Here is a 16,464-nt window from a genome sequence, read left to right on the forward strand (position 1 = left end):
GAGCCTGGTTTAGTGGCACTACAGGCATCATCTTGCAACACACTTGTAACCCACCTACAAGGCCATGAAAATACTAATATCCCACATAAGGCTTTATATTTCTCAATAGAAATTTGTATCAGAACATCATAGCCACTTAAGGCTACCCTACTATTGAGTTTTCTTCAATCCAAGGAAATTCATTGAAGTTTTTCTTCAATTTGAATGTCTTGGAAATTTAAGAACTTGATCATCAAAATGGCACCTTTAAGGGCAAGAGAAGAGAGTGACTGTGTCCTTATCAAAAAAGTACAGCTCTTTACATCAACTTAATCTGACAAATATGAGGGATTACAGACAAAAAGGGTGGTAAGACGTTGGCTTAACCACTGTACCAAGGAGCCACCTATCCCCGGTACATGTGGGACTTACAGTTATCATGTGGTCCACCTTCGGAAATGAGACACCCTGTGAGGCTGAGTCATCGGCAGCATCCTGTGGGCCAGGTTCTTGGACAGAGCTTTCCTATGAGGAAAGTTAATTCATCAAGTCACTCTTACTAATATTCAACTACTGTAGAGTTTTAAATAAGTAAAATCTATATGTTCTTCCATTCACCTCATTCTGAGAGAAAGCTATGGAGATGTTGACTTCCTCCTGATTCAATGAATAAAATTGGGATGTCCAAATCCCCTGGGCATGACTTGTTCTGTGAAGCACTAGTGATGGGGGCTATAAATTCACCTCCTCATCTATTGCCAAGAACCAATACAAACAGAACTTGCATGCCAAAGGTGAATTGCAAGCGGTTTTTCTCATGGTGTCTTCATTAATACAAAAGTGATTAATACAAGGACACAGACAAGAAATCATTATTAGTATCAACCTCATTGCCTACCACCCTATAATTTACCTGGGTTTGTAGTTGAAAGAAAAGTAGAGGTTTTATTGGCCTCAGTAAGTCTTTGGCTTTGTTTCTTTCCTAAATTCTGCCCCTCACTTTGATAAACTACTCAAAATAACTCTTCCATAAGATGAATAAATTGGTCAATTCATCCATCCATCAAAACTGGACATTGAGGAAAGCCAGGTATCAAATGTGCTAGAGCATTCTTCTAAGTTAAGGGTCCTTCATGTCATATAGTCATGATTGATCTACTCTAAATATTGTTTACTACTTTAAACATTGATCCACTTTCAATATTGATCTACTTTAAAATATTGGTACATGCAATTTTAAAAAAAATCTCTTAAGGTGACAAGCACTGTTAAGAATACCATAGGCATTAATTATTCTTGTCTAGAAGTAGAAAACAGGACCCACACTCTTCAAAGAACCAGACACCTGGAAGCCAGATGTTCCCTGGTTGTATTAAGACACAGCCACTTGGCTCTGTCACCTTCAGCTCAAACCCAGCACCACATACACCCCTTGGCTGCCCTAACCTGCCCCTCAACAACACATAAAAATCTTTATGCTCAAGAGCACAGGCCCCAAATCACTGTGTGGTTCTAAACACTAGCTTGCTCAATTACTGTCTGACTTTCATATGCTTTTTAATTTCTCAGTGTCTGTTTATCATATATTTTTAAACTATCTTTTATTGGTATGAGGACTAGGTGAGCTAATATATTTAGAAGATGAATAGTACTGAATAATAATGACTCCACACCTGAGGAAGTTGGGGAGTGTCAAGAGATGTAATTGTCCAATGCATTAGACTCTAGCACCAGGAGCGTTCTGGAACTCTCCCTCTCCTCCATTTGGAGGGTTAATATTTTCCCTACTCTTGAAATCAATAGGAGGGAGGTTCCAATAGAATCTTTCATAGAAACTGATACCTACAGGAAGGGGAGATTGTGTCTCCTACAATTCAGTATTTGCTTAGCTACCTGCAACTACCTAAACAGGAATAAAATAAAAAATGGCAAATATGAACAAGACCCATGCCAATTTCTAGGCAAGGATTTTGGGCTTCCTGTGGGCCAAATGCACATCATGGAAGGCAACCCACCCTGAGTTTCTTGTTGGTCCTCCACCTAAGAAAGCTGCCAACTGGGCAAAGGGACTGAAGTAAGCTTCTAGAAATGTGAGCCAAGGGGTGCTTGCTGGGAGAGCAAGAGTTGAAGCCAGATTTCTGATAGGGAATTGGGCTTTGGGGAAGCCCTGGGAAGCTGCCAGGGGCACTCAAAGAGAAAGCCAGCTTGTGTGTGACTGCCACACAGAAGGGTTCCATGGCTAGTCAGGGCTGGTCATAGAAACCACGATAACTATTAGAGGTTACTCATGCAACACCAGCTAAAGGAAAACATGTGCCCCTTTCTGCTTCCTCCACAAAACCTCAACGTGATAGGATGCAGAGAACTAAAAACAGAAGGGGGAGCAGGCGATCATGAGGGAGGCACACTCACCCACCCAATTCCAAGACCCCTGGATGCCAGTGAGTGGAAAAGGGAACTTTAAATTGGATATTAGATTGGGATTGAAACCGTACTGAACTGATGCTTTTCAACCTCTACAAATGTCTACAAAGTTAGTAAACCTGTCCAGAGAATCACTAAAAGGCAGAATGAGAAGCTTGAGAGAGCAGGTTTAAGACAATGCTAAGAGAAAAAGAACACTGCTTTATTTGTATCCAGGAGAGTTAAGACTGAAGAGTAAACTGGTTACTTAGTACCATAATAATTAGAGATTATGACCTCCTAAATCCAGCTTCTTATCCATACCATACTACATAAGTACTTATAAAAAGGATTTTAAATATTGTATGAGTGTAATTACCAGGCATTATCCTCCTCTGAATGATACTGTTGGGGTTTCCCTGTAAGCTTATAATCCTATTTTCTGAAATCTGATCCCCACCGCAAAATCACAAGAGGGGGCTTCATGTTTATATAGCCTCAGCCTCTCTTACAGCTGATTGGATAAGTGGGAATCACCTGACCATGGACTCACCTGATCATCAGATTGCCTAATCAGCAATCATGTGACCAGCAAGGCTCACCTGTTCTCTGATAGAGCCAGTTCTAAGAAGGAAAAATTTGTATTCCTCTAATAAAGTCAGAAGATGTCCCCCTCTACCTTTTTTAAACTTGATGTGTGAATACTATAATTAATCTATTTATCTATACCCAATATTTTACTCCAATAGTTATCATTTCAAAATGTTAACCTCTTTGATTTTTAAACAACAAACTCTAGAACAAAGAAAAATCTACAATACTTCATCCCCTATTTCACTTATGATTCTAATGTATTAGACCAAATCTGGTTTGAAACTGAAAAATATAAATGTCCCAAACAAGTCTCAAGTTTTCTCCTTTTTGTCTTTAATTTCAGTGATTTAAATGGTTTGACATGTAACTGTGGTCTATATTTTAATATGTAAGTGTCATAAAACATTTCTAGGGAAATTTTTTTTGGGGGGGGCTGAGTTTCATTTCATCTTTATAAAAGATAAATTCATGAGTTAGGCCACTGTGTTTTCAGCATGGGATGCACGCCTCAGGGATATGCAAGCAAAAAAGAAAAATCTGTTGGATATCAGAAAGGAAGTATTCAGGACTTCTGTTTATTACAGCCTTCTGTATTTCAATTTTCCTGTAATAATATTTTAGTGTAGTATTAGGCATATAATTTACAAATAAATAGACCCTCACATCTTGGGTTTGCATGGTCAAAATAACAAGAGTGTTCTTCTGAAAAGTGTAGGCACCACTGAGCCAAGAAATTGCCACTTTTTCTTGTCAGCCGCTTTCAAGCCTAGAACACAGTGCCATCTGGTGGTACCCTGAGACAGCGCATACATGTTATTTTTCTAAGAAAGATACTCTTGTCATTCAAATAACAGGACAAATAACAACACTCTAAGTTACCCATAATTTGCGCTATATCATGAAAAACTATGAAAACTGTATTTCTATGGTTTCCTGTGATGACTTCTAGTCTCTTTTCTCTGTCACTCTTCACTAAAGGTAGATTCTTCTATGAACCCCATGTCTTTCTTCACTGCCTTATGCAGACTTCTCTCTCATCCTAGTCTTCCTTTCTTAGGAAAATCTTATTCTTCCTTTAAAAGTTTACTTTCTTGTCCACCCTTTTGGATCTTTCCTGGAAACCACAAGCTCCTCAGCTCCAATCTCCTATATACCTCTTAGTTACCTCCCTTAAAGCACTTTGTCCCTTTGACTTATAATGATATGCATACAGTCTATTAATTTCAAAGAGTCGCTGCCTAGTAGGAAGATAATATGACCCACAAAAATGAGTCACATATATAACATTAAATTTTCCAACAACCATTAAAAAGTAAAAAGAAACAAGTAAAATTGATTTTAGTAATATATTGTATTTAATTTATATATCTGAAAATAATCATTTCAGTAAGTAATATAAACATATTACTAATGAAATATTTTATATTCTTTTAAATATTAAGTCTTCAAAATCTAAGGTGTGTTTTGCATTTATAGCACATCTCAATTGGGACTGGCCCATTTCCAGAGCACAATAGTTACATGCTATTCCATTGGACAGTGCAGTTCTAAAGGCAGCACCTGGTAGCTCCTTGCAGCACCTGGTACCTCCATGTTCTTTGTGAATGTTTAACAAATGCTTTAAAAATAAATAACATTAAGTAGACAATGCCACTTGATGTTTTCTTGGAAAATCTGTCTTTTATATATAATGCATTAGGCCTCTGCATGTAAACACCATAACGGATCTACAAACAAGTCTCTCCTATAAGAGGAAATAAAGAGAATCTATTGCAAACCGCATCTATTGCCATTTTTTCCCAAAAATTCCTTTTAGAGATAAATTTTACGTACATATATTTAACTGTATTTCAATGGTATTCAAAGAAGCAATCATCAAACTCCTTTTTATGTACATGCATATCTCCTTACAACACTCCACAACATTTAAATCATTTTTTTTAGTGTCCTTCCCTCCCAGCACAGTGCACCCTCTCAAGGCAAGACCAGTTTGTCTTGCTCTTTGCTGACACTCAATCTTTATGAACAGGACATAGTAAGCATTTTAAGAATGTATTTGTTGATTTGGAAAAGTTGAGAACTTAAATCAACATATGTTCCATTTTTCTCTGTATTTCTGAATGTCATGTATTGTTTCATTAATTCCAAAACATGGAGTTCAGAACAGCAAACAGCCTGTCTAAATGCAAGATTGAAAATTTAATCCCAACTCAAGACTCTCCTTCCTGAGAAACTTTTCCGAGACTACTCAACATCCTGTGTTCATGATAGAGAGGGACTTTACACATGCAAACAACATTTCTGTGTACGGCTCTTGTGTGTACTCTGGTGAGCTTCCTAACAACCCAGGGAAGCAAGGCAGGCCAGTTGTTGCTTCTTTTTATGATCTCCAGTAGGTTAAATAACTCACCAAGTGTCAAAAACTTAATTAGTAAATAGAAAATAAATGTTCTGACCATTATGAATATGTTTCCACTATATATTATGGTTCCACCTCTGAAATTTGAGAATGAATTTCACAAACCATTTCATTTTTAGTACATTTCTGTCTTGTATTTATAATCTTTTTGTTCTTCTTTAGTTTGTATCTTATATAATGATATCTTTTGCCATTTTTTTTCCCAAAACTCCTTATAGAGGTTTTATGTACATGTATTTCACTGTATTTTGATGGTACTAAAAGTAATTCAATGGTATTAAAAGAGTAAAAGTTAAGTCAACACCTTCAGAACTCTTAAGTATTAAAATCCATGACATCAACACAGAATAAACAAGATTGGCAATCTGCAAAAGTGATCTAGACACAGTGGTCAGGACCAACATGTGCTAATGTGCAGGGTGGGCACTCTGCAACCTTGCAAAGTGCCAAACCATTATACAACTTACAAGCTATAACTGGTGGCCTTGGAAGTGATTATTTCCCAGGTCAGGACAGGAAGAACATGCCTAGAAACCAAATATCAGCCCTACTGACTATAAACAAAGAGAATATTATCAAAGCTGTTGTGATATCTGAAAGAGGAATGTGTACTGAAGGAGGTGGGCCTCAGCCTGAGCTGGACTTCACAACCAACAGGTAGCCATCTGCAGGGCAGGACTAAACCTGGGTTCTTTTAAATCCTAACTCTTTCCCTAGCAGATCTAGTAGGCCTAATAGGACTAGTTCCTGACCTGCAGAAAATGTCAATGATTAATTTTGTTTAAAACAGTGTGTCTGTGTGTGTGTTCAAGGACTTTACAAGTGGCAAATTGCGTGCAGGTTAGTAATAAATAATCACGAAATAAGCACACAAGTAGTTAGTTCTTTTAACTTCCAAGGTACTCGGAAAATTCCAGAAACTGCTATTAAACACTCCATTGGCATACAGTTTGAGATCCATGCCCACTTTTTTAAAAGTAAATGGCTCTTAATAAAGACAATCTTACTAATTTGCATGGCCTTATAAATAATTTAGGTAACCTGAGAAGTTTCTGAAGAGGTTTCATTCCAGGGAGAAGAAACATCAAAAGCTCCAACTGGGGACCCAGTTTTGAGTAACAACCCAAGGTGTTAAAACATGCATCTCCTCTGCCCTACCTCTGGCTGTCCGCCTCTTCCTGGTAGGCCAGGCATTTTTGTTGAGTTTTCTTTGAGTCTGTTAGTGAAGGGCCCTGAGGACATAGAAAAATTGTATCAAAACTTTCCTCCTAAAACTCACCGTCAGCTTCAAAAGAAAAAAAAAAAAAAAAAGTGAGAGTGATTGTATCCGGTGTGGCCACTCAGCTTCGACTTCTGCTGGCATGTAGGCCTTGCTGCCTGTTCACATTTTACCCACGACAGAGCAGCAAGAGAGGTGTGGGCTCGTTAAGTCCTTTATTCCCTTTCCGACATTAACACAGCATCTTTTCTGAAATGATGGACTCCACTAGAGGTAAGGCCAGGACACTGGATTACCTTCGGGTTTTTACCTTTCATTTGTCAGGACTTAGACAGTCTCAAAATTGAATTTGACTATTAATCTGATAAAATTAACTCTATCATCTCAGGAAGGAAAAACAAAATGCAGGGAGGAGGGGCTCTGCAGTCTCTTCAGCTCACGGTGAAGCACACTGCTCTGTGGTGGGCCTTCTGGAGCCGTGTACAGACATGGAGCCGGCCTTCAAGGCACAGATGGTTTACTTGGGAAGGCAACACACAGAAATGTGCACACAGAGAGAGGGCAACAGCAATCCATAGGAGCAGAGACTGAGAGGCAGTCACGGGGGAAGAGGGCAGGTTCTGAGACAGATGGTGTAGATTCAGATCCAGGTTCTGCCATCTTGTGACCTCACTTAACCTGTCTGTGTCTTAGTTTTTCTCGGCTATAAAACAGAAATAATAAGTACGCTTACTTCATCTGATTGTGTGATTATTAAGAACAGCTTAGAACAGCACCTACTAGGTGCTCAGAGAGCAGATATTATTATCCTATAATTTAGATCAAAATACCTATGGTAAGAAGAATTTCATGTTAGTAAGATTTTCCATCATCGTGACCAAAATACCTAGCAAGAACAACTTAGAGGAGGAAAAGTTGATTTTGAGATTATGGTTTTCAGAGAATTAGTCTTCCTCATTTCACTCCATTGTTCTGGGCCCCAGGTAAGGCAGAGCATCAAGGCAGAAGGACGTGTTAGAGGAAGGCTGCTCCACTCATGGTGGCCAGGAAGCAGAGAGAGAGAGAAGGGATAAGCCACAGGGAAGATGCAAATACCCCTCCTCCTGCCCCATGACCCACCTCCTCCTGCCACCCCCACCTGCCTACAGTTACCACCAGTTAGTTCATTCAGCTAGGATGGACTGATTAGGTTATAGCTCTCAAAATTCAAATAATTTCACCTCTGAAAATTCCAGCATTAACACAGGATCTTTTAGGGGACACATCATATTCAAACCATAACATGTCTCAAATGAGGGAGAAAATTTCCTGATTTGATCAATTTTAAAATATTATTCAGAGTAAATATTTTGTTATCTGAAGTAAGACTTAAAGAAGAGAGTCACACTCAACATAAGCACAGTTGTAAAAGGGAAAAAAAAAAAAAAACAGGACATTCAGAGGACCGGAAGTATGACATTTTAGTTAGAGTGATATTTTTTTTCCATTGACTAATAGGGGAAGATGGTATTTAGGGACGAATGGCTTGTTATAGAAGAGCTGAGTGTGAGGACAACCGCCGGGTATTTTACTGTGTATTTTGTGCAATGGGAATTCACAGAGGTCACCTGGATAGGAGAATTACAGAACAAGATTAGTATAATTACAAGGTTAATTCTGCTGCACTTGGAAGTCAGATGCAAGGGGAACAGAGACTCTAGGCAGGAAGGGCATTTATGAGACTATTACAGGGTGCAAGGGATCAGCCATGAATCACAAGACGCTTTCATGAAAGAATTAACCAAAGGGCCTTAGGACAAATGAGAGGTGAAAGGGAGCTGGGAGACAGCCTGAGTGATGACTACTGATGGCACCAGTGACAGAAACATCAAATGAGTGAGTCAGGAGACTGAGGGTTTGGGAAGTGGGAAGAGGAAAACAGAATTCGGTTCAGGACATTATCATTTGAAGGAAACAGAACAATACACAAAATGAAATTTCACAAGGACAGATGGAGACAGGAAATTGCTGCAGAAAAGAAATTTAGCTTGAAAAATAGGTTAGAGATACTCAGATCATAGAAATCAGAGGGTGGTGAATTCATAGAGGGGGTCAGTGAATAAGAAGACAGAGAAAGGAAGAAGAAATGTTGATCTTTTTTCCTTCCCACAATGGGAATGAAACAGAAGTACTGGAAGTGATAAAAGATGACAACTAATGTAATGTTTTGGTCTATATCAACAAAAAAATGAGTGGAGGAAGAGACCTTGGTTGGACCTCAGGACCACAAGGGGTTCTACAACTTAGGGGGGTCTGAGATTAACACAGTAGGGCGCTTCCAACTCTAAAGTTTTACATGATTCTGATTATCTCCAGATGTATTATTATTGAGGACTTTTTCTTTTTTAATTAGTTTTGCTTTCCAGAAATCTCTAACAAGAATATTTAACTTTTTAGTATTCTACAAGTTTATAAGACATCTGACTACAGGGATAAAACTTCATCTTAACAACCTTCAAGGAAAAGGCAGATATTACAGATAGTTCATTTAAATATTTATAGATATAGATATAATCTATTTAAAGACATAATTTATGTAGCTCACCTACATAAAATGATTACCACTTTGTGTATCTGTATTTTAAAAGAGAAAAATAAAATACATGCCAATTATTTTTAATTTTCATTTTTAATGCTATATAATATGCCTAAGGCAACAAATTACTTATTTGTTTAAAAAATAGCCCTAATTCCTATCTATCAATTCTAAACATACCCAGACATTTCATTGATTTAGTCAGAGGATACTGAATGCATTGGGAATACACTGGTAAGAAGAAATTAAAAAGATACACTCTGTCTGCACAGAGTAATGGTGGATTCCCACCTTGGAATCTTTCTCTTCATTCCTGTTGCACCAGCTATGTTAACTGACTTCTACTGAACACTCGGTACAATGTGAACATGTAAAGCAGAGCACCACATATCACTACTCCTAAGAGTTCCTTGAGTATCCCTAGCCTCTTGGACATTTTCGTTAACTCTGTTCTTACTTATACCCTACCCTCCTGCCATGTTGTTGGACTTCTCTCTCTCTCCAGGGAAACTTCCCAGGGATAATAACCTGTTTCCCTGTGTTTTATACCTGCCAGTGGAAAATCCAAAAGGCCTATCCCATTATTATGCCCATGATACCAGGCCATTTGGCCCTCCAGCCCCTCCCCAGACATGTCCTAGCTTGCACGCTCTGTCTGAAGTCCTCAAATTCAAGCATGTGTTAACATCACTGGAAGGCTTGTTAAAACTAGGATTGAGCCCCCAGCCCAAGAAGTTTTGGTTCAGTAGAGATGAGGTGGGGCCTGAGAATTTACATTTGTACATTATTCTCCAAATCTGCTGAGACTGCTAGTGATCTGCCACAATCTGAGGATTGCCACTTTAAAGGGCATTTAGCAAGATTTCCTAGCAACACAATCACCTGCACACTCCTGACCTCGCCATTAGCCGCATAAGGGGAAATCTGGGAAGATGATCTCCCCTAGGAATGTTTTCAGCAAGCAGAAGCCATTCTTAAAATATTCTGCCTCCTATACAGAGAATTTCTACAGCAAGAATTATGAATTCATTTTTTGATATTTGGCTACTACTTTTAAACTTTATTCATCCCGCTCCCCCTTGTGCACCACCTTTGGACAGGCTGAAAAGAAAGAGTGGGTGCTCTCTGCTCTGACATCAGTGATAGTTTCCAACCATACAATCCTCTGCACAAGAGAACTCTCACCTTGGCCCATTCCCTAATAATCATGAAAACCCAGGTAGTCTCCTTTCCTGACATTCTAAGGCCATTTGGGATGCTTGAGAGCTCTGTCCTACTCTTCTCAGAGAATTCAGTTATGCAAATAACAAACTTTTTCACAGCTTCACCTGAACCAAACTTTGGTGGGGGTCCCTCCTGCTTTTGCAAGGTGACCATAACAACTCTCCCAGTTCTCAGAGAGTTTCCCTTTACCTTTACATGGAAAGAACCTAATAAAAGTCACTCTGGGCAAATATTTGGATAGAATTAAGTACAAGTTTAAGTATGAACTTTAAGCACCACCCCTCCCACCATCCAGACTACTAGAAACTGGGTCCAGACATGATTAGAATAACATCACAACTAATATGGAAATTCATACTAGCCCAAGAGAAAAATCCTAAAGATACTGATGATAACAGATGGCCCTATAGTGATGACCATGACAACCTGCCCCATTCACAGACCTGGAGCTGCTTGTCAGCTTTTATATTGCCCCACTTCTAAAAATGAGCAGATAGACATGGATCACCAGACATCTGAGAAATCTGATAAAAGGCAAGATCAGAGCCAATAACAATATTGTTAATGTCCTCAAAGAAAAAAGACAATGTATTATATCCACGAAACAAGAACAAAACAATGTATAAAAACGTGTAGAGAACAAAAAGGAGTTCCAAGAAGTAAGAACTATGGTAGCAGAAATGAAAAACTCTAAAGAAGCAAAAATCTTCCAGAAAATAAAGCAAAAAGAACAAAAGATGGAAAATGGAAATGAAAAATAATAGAAAATTTTAAAATTCCAGCAGGTCAAAGATCCAAATAATAGAAAATTTAAAAAAAAAAAAAAAAAAAAGAGTACCAAAGAGTATCAAAATATAATACTAAATAATTCCCCATAATTGAAAAAATTAGTTTTCACATTGAAAGATACACAAAAATCCTAATATAATGAATGAATGTAGACCTATACTATGAAATTTCAGAACAGTAGAGAAGAGCCTAAAACCTTCAATAACATTTCTCTTACAAAAATCCAGAAATCAGAATAGCATTGGACCACTCAATAACAACTCTGAAAACAAGAAATAAAAATTACAAAGGAGCCAGGTGTAGTGGTGCACACCTGTAATCCCAGCAGCTCAGAAGGCTGAGGCAAGAGGATTATGAGTTCAAAGCCAGCCTCAGCAACTAAGGGAGCCTGAGCAACTTAGTAAGACCCTGTCTCAAAAAATAAAAAGTACAAAAAAGGGCTGGGGATGTGACTCAATGGTTTAAGTGTCCCTGGATTCAATTCCTGGTACCAAAAAAAAAAAAGAAAAAAAAAATTACAAATGTAAAAAAACTTCCAGCCTAGAATTCTATCCCTAAATATTGACTAAATATCAGAATAAAATAAAAATATATCCTGATAATGAAAGATCTGGAGGGAAAAAAAAAACTTTTTTCTCAAATGTACCTTTTTCAGAAAACTACCAAAGGATATCTTTTACCAAGATGAAGGAGGAAAAGAAGACAAAGGAACCCAAAATCAGGTAATTCTATATAATAGAGAAGTTTAGAAAATCTGTAGAAAGGATGTGTAGGAAATTCCAAGGAAACCTCTGACAGGTCTTGAAAGTGACCAGGAAAATTTAGAGCAAGTTGAAAGGCACCAAGAGGAAGTCCCTCCAGAAGATGTCATGGCAGAACTTCTCATGACTGAGGAAATTTGCATGCATAACTGATTGACAATTTGGGATTGAACTATTGACAAACATCTAAGCAAAATACAGCCACTAACTCCAAGGAAAATAAAATATTTTACAAGAAAGAGTAATCATAGTATACCACTTGGCTCAATTATAAATGCCATTTTTACAGTCAAAATAATATTGAATATTGATCTAACCAAAATAGCAAATAAGTATTAAAAGAAATAGCTATATTAGTTGAAAGTCTTTCCTATAAGAGGAGTGGAAATTTGAGAGAGTTCGTGGGGATGCCCTACAGATTATTTTTCACTAAAGTCCTTCTGGAGTTTCCTATTTCTTAAAGCATGTTCATATATAGCTTTATTCATTCATTTATTTAGCTATTTACTTTGAGGCGCTGGTCATGGAACCTGGAGCCTCCCACATGCTAGACAAGCCCTCTACCACTGAGATACACTCCCAGTTCATCAGGAGCTTTAAATACTTTATAAAGTACTTATAATCTTTCTAAAATAATTTATCCAGTAAAAAATACTAATTTTCTTTTTAATGTTTATATTCTTACACCAAGAATTTGAGATGCCATATCAAATACAAAATATCAAATATATACCATATACCAAAAGTATGAATAGAGAAGAAAATCAAGGAAAAGGAGAAAAAGGAATACAAATTTCTTAAATTCCAAATTCATGAACTTTTTGCTACTTCCTCAACTGCAAGAAATAAAAATGCAACAGCGATCATGATACTGTGTGAGGTTGCTGTTTAACGCTGCTTTGTTTTTGTGGGAAGGAGATATCTGTAACTCCTTTCAAACTTTGCAAAGGTGTTCACGCTTCCCAAGGCTGAGAACCACTGAGCTGGAAAATTGTTTCTGACTCACAAGTAGGAGCTGATCTACTTTTCAAAAGTGAATCCATCTTGTTAATGTTCACATATCATCTCTCTGCTTCTCCCTGAGGACAACCACACAAAATTGATGCAGTTATTTTTCCTGTAGGCTTCAGGTGTTTTTAAAATACATTACACATAAGTGGAATGTCTGTGTTAATGCTGCTAATCCCAGGTGAGTTTCTGCAGATGGGAATATCTGCAAATCTATTCCTCTGAGAAGTACCCACTTTCATACCTGGTGCACTTACTGTTTGTTCAAATTGTAAACGTAACAGACTAGGAAACTGGCCAGGGTTGTGTTTTGGTTTTCGATTTTTTATAATAATATTCAAATTACCATTAGGTACACTATTAGTTGTTCTTAACAGTGTTTCATGTTTTGTATTTTCTAACACTTATGTTTGTTAAACTGGAAGCTTAGCAAAGTTTGCAAACATCCCAAGTCATGAGAAGAAAGTTCTCATGGTTTTGTTTTTGTCTTTTTCCAGGGGTGTGTGTGTGGGCGCACACGCACGCCCACACACACACAAACACCAAGTATTTTGTTTTACTTTCAATCCCCAGTACCAAAAAAAGAAAAAGAAAAAAGAAAAAAAAATGTCAAGAGTCCTTGATGTTGGGGGCTGAGGTTGTGGCTCATTGGTAGAGTGGTTGCCCTGCATGTGTAAGGCACTGGGTTTGATTCTCAAAACCTCAGATAAACAAAAGAATAAAATAAAGGTCCATCAACATCTAAAAAAAAATTTTTTTTAAATGAGTTCATGATGCTGATGGTTGGTCATGTGACTCTGTGAAAGTAGTTATTTGGATACTGGAGTCTGAGGCTGTGGAGGGAAGACTAGAATGAGGAAATACATGGGGAAGTCAGCACCACGAAAGCTTTGGTTAAGGGCAGAGGTATGTATAGTCATCAAAAGTAAAAGAACACAGAGGAAAGGAAAGCCCAGAGACTGACATCTAAAGAAATGGAAAACTTCAAGGCCAGGCAAAAGAGACCAGAGCAGAGGGAGAAAACAAGGAAACACAATGCTCCAAAAGCCAAAGGCAGGTCTGGGTGTTTCAAGAAGAAACAGTGCTGGTCCTTAGAGCACCAAGACAAGTTATCAGGAATATGTGTCCAGCACATTAACACACAGATCTTGAGGCTGGTGCTCACCGACACACAGCGCTGCTGCTCTGCTTGATTGTGACTCAGTCCAACCAAGTTAGGAACCAGCAGAGCATGGAGACAGGGTCATCTGGTGTTAGGGGTAGCCAGGTGAGTGAGACACAGAGGAGCAGAGAGCCGTTTCCAAGAAAACGACTGTAATAATAGATTACAGACGGGAGCCTGGAAAGGAACAAAGTAAAAACGTAAAAGGAGTGATATTTAAAACAGCCTAGCAATAAACATTTTTAGGAATAAATACTTCTCCATTTTCTATAGTTTTTTCTTAGGGTCAGTTTCAAAAAACAAAAAAAAAAATGCAGAATTATTCGAAGTATGAATTTTGAAGTTATCGATACATGTTGCCAAATTGCTTTCCAAAAAGCTTATGCTGTGTAAAGTTAATCAGCAAAACATAACATTGCCTCTCTCAAAAAATCTCCAGCTATTTTAATCATAATGTACAAGGTTTGATTAATATTGAAACATCATCTCTAAAACTGAATAAATAAACTCCTGCCCTTCTTTGACTCTTCCACACATTCACTCCTCTTCTTTCTTAATTCTTTAGTTTTCATTCAGTATAAATTATCCCCTTAAACACTCAAAGTTTCCATTCAAAATCCTTTCGGTAACTGTAAGGACTTCATTCAAGAGAAAATTTGAACAAAAGTATATAGTTGAATCATAATGTCCATGAAAAAGTATAATCCCATCAAAAATTGGCTAAGAATTAAGTCAAGGTGAAGAAGTCAGTCAAGGTCAAATCTCAAGTACGAGCAGCTAAGGTACCTATCTCAGGAAACATAGTAAATGTCACTAATTTCAGACAAAAACCAAGTTGTCATCTCCAGATCCAGTTCTGCTCTTGCCTTTCCTACATTAGACCTATGCAGCCCAAGTGACAGGTGAAGATGTCTCTGGGTGTGAGTAGAGACAACTTGTTATACTAAGAGACCAAGAAAATTTCATTTCTGAAGACTTTAAATAGTCAATAGTTTCTAAATATGTAGTTCCAGGGAAATCAACCATAATACTGGTTAAATTGTGTTTAAAATATGTGTTTAAACTCACATACCACAGCACACATGGTGTATGCATGCACACATTCACACTCAAGGTGTACACCCATATGCATATACCAATATCGGATGATGCCAGTTGCCATCTACAAGGATGCTTCTAAGAGGAATGATAGCAACATATTTCTGAATGAAATGTCTTATCTTTAAGGAGTGCTGTGTTTGCTCAGTCTCTTGTGGAATGCAAGTATCCTTAAGGGTCTCCAGAAATGTGACTAATACCTCCTGCAATGTGACTGGAAGTAGAAATCAGAAAAATCACTCTCTGTTGGTCACAAACAAAATCTTCTCTGTGTAGTTAACTTCTTGGATTTATCCTGAAAAAATTTCCAGAAATTTCTTTGGTCACTGCTGTTGATTCCAATAGCCAAGAGATCACCAGGTACTGGCTCCTGCTTTGGATTTTAAGAGAAAAATAAGTGATGTAAGTTTTTAAAACTGTGCAAAGTGAAACCATTCATTTAAAAATATGTTGTCCATCTTGTTGGTGAACAATATTCTTAAGGCACTGATAACATACTTAATACATTATTTTCACTCTCTTCCATTTTTCACTCTTGCCCTTCAGTCTGAAGTTGTCAGCACTCAAACCCTCTTTCCATAATTTCACCCTGTCTGGAAGAGAGATACCTGGGCAAAGCTAATTTTTTTTTTTTTTTTTTTTTTTTTAATTCTAGTGATTGAACCCAGGGCTTTGTACTTGAAAGGCAAGCACTCTACCAACTGAGCTATATTCTCAGCCTGCAAAGCTAATTTTTGATACATTCAAATTTAAAGGTTTGACTGTGTTTTTAATTTCAACCAGGAAGGGGGAAAAAAAAAAAAAGTAAGCTGCTTATAAATAGAACTAATTAGCCCCTTAAACCCTAAAAGTGGAAGTGATTTGGAAGGCTTTTCTAACTCCAAGTGTAACATTTTAAAGCTAGATTTTCCAAAGTGACAACTATTTATTGACAACAATCAGTACATAGTTTCAAAAGTTAGTGCTGAGAATAATGATAATAATAAAATTCTTTGGGAAGTTTAGAAACATAAAGCATTCTTAAACACAATGAAGAGAGCCTCTTTCTTTCCAAAAGACCTCGCTTCCTCTATAAAGCCATGTCCTAGCTGGGTGCAGTGGTGCATTCCATTAACTAGGGAGGCTGAGGCGGGAGAATTGCAAGTTCAAGGACAGCCTCAGCAACTTAGTGAGGCCCTAAGCAATTTAGTGAGACCTTGATTCAAAACAAAAAATGAAAAGGGCTGGGGATGT

The 16,464-nt window shown here is 37.7% G+C and overlaps 1 long non-coding RNA gene across 1 annotated transcript; it reads right to left on the reverse strand.

Moving 5' to 3' along the window:
- Positions 1 to 409: 409 nt before the first annotated feature.
- On the reverse strand, positions 410 to 15,597 carry LOC306665161. Its single transcript, XR_013764933.1, has 4 exons — positions 15,432 to 15,597; positions 14,137 to 14,310; positions 6,554 to 6,627; positions 410 to 504 (listed from the first exon to the last, which is right to left on the reverse strand). It is a non-coding gene; the product is annotated as an uncharacterized lncRNA (long non-coding RNA).
- Positions 15,598 to 16,464: the final 867 nt, after the last annotated feature.

Source organism: Sciurus vulgaris (assembly GCF_902686455.1).
Source record: "Sciurus vulgaris genome assembly, chromosome: 7".
Taxonomy (NCBI): domain Eukaryota; kingdom Metazoa; phylum Chordata; class Mammalia; order Rodentia; family Sciuridae; genus Sciurus; species Sciurus vulgaris.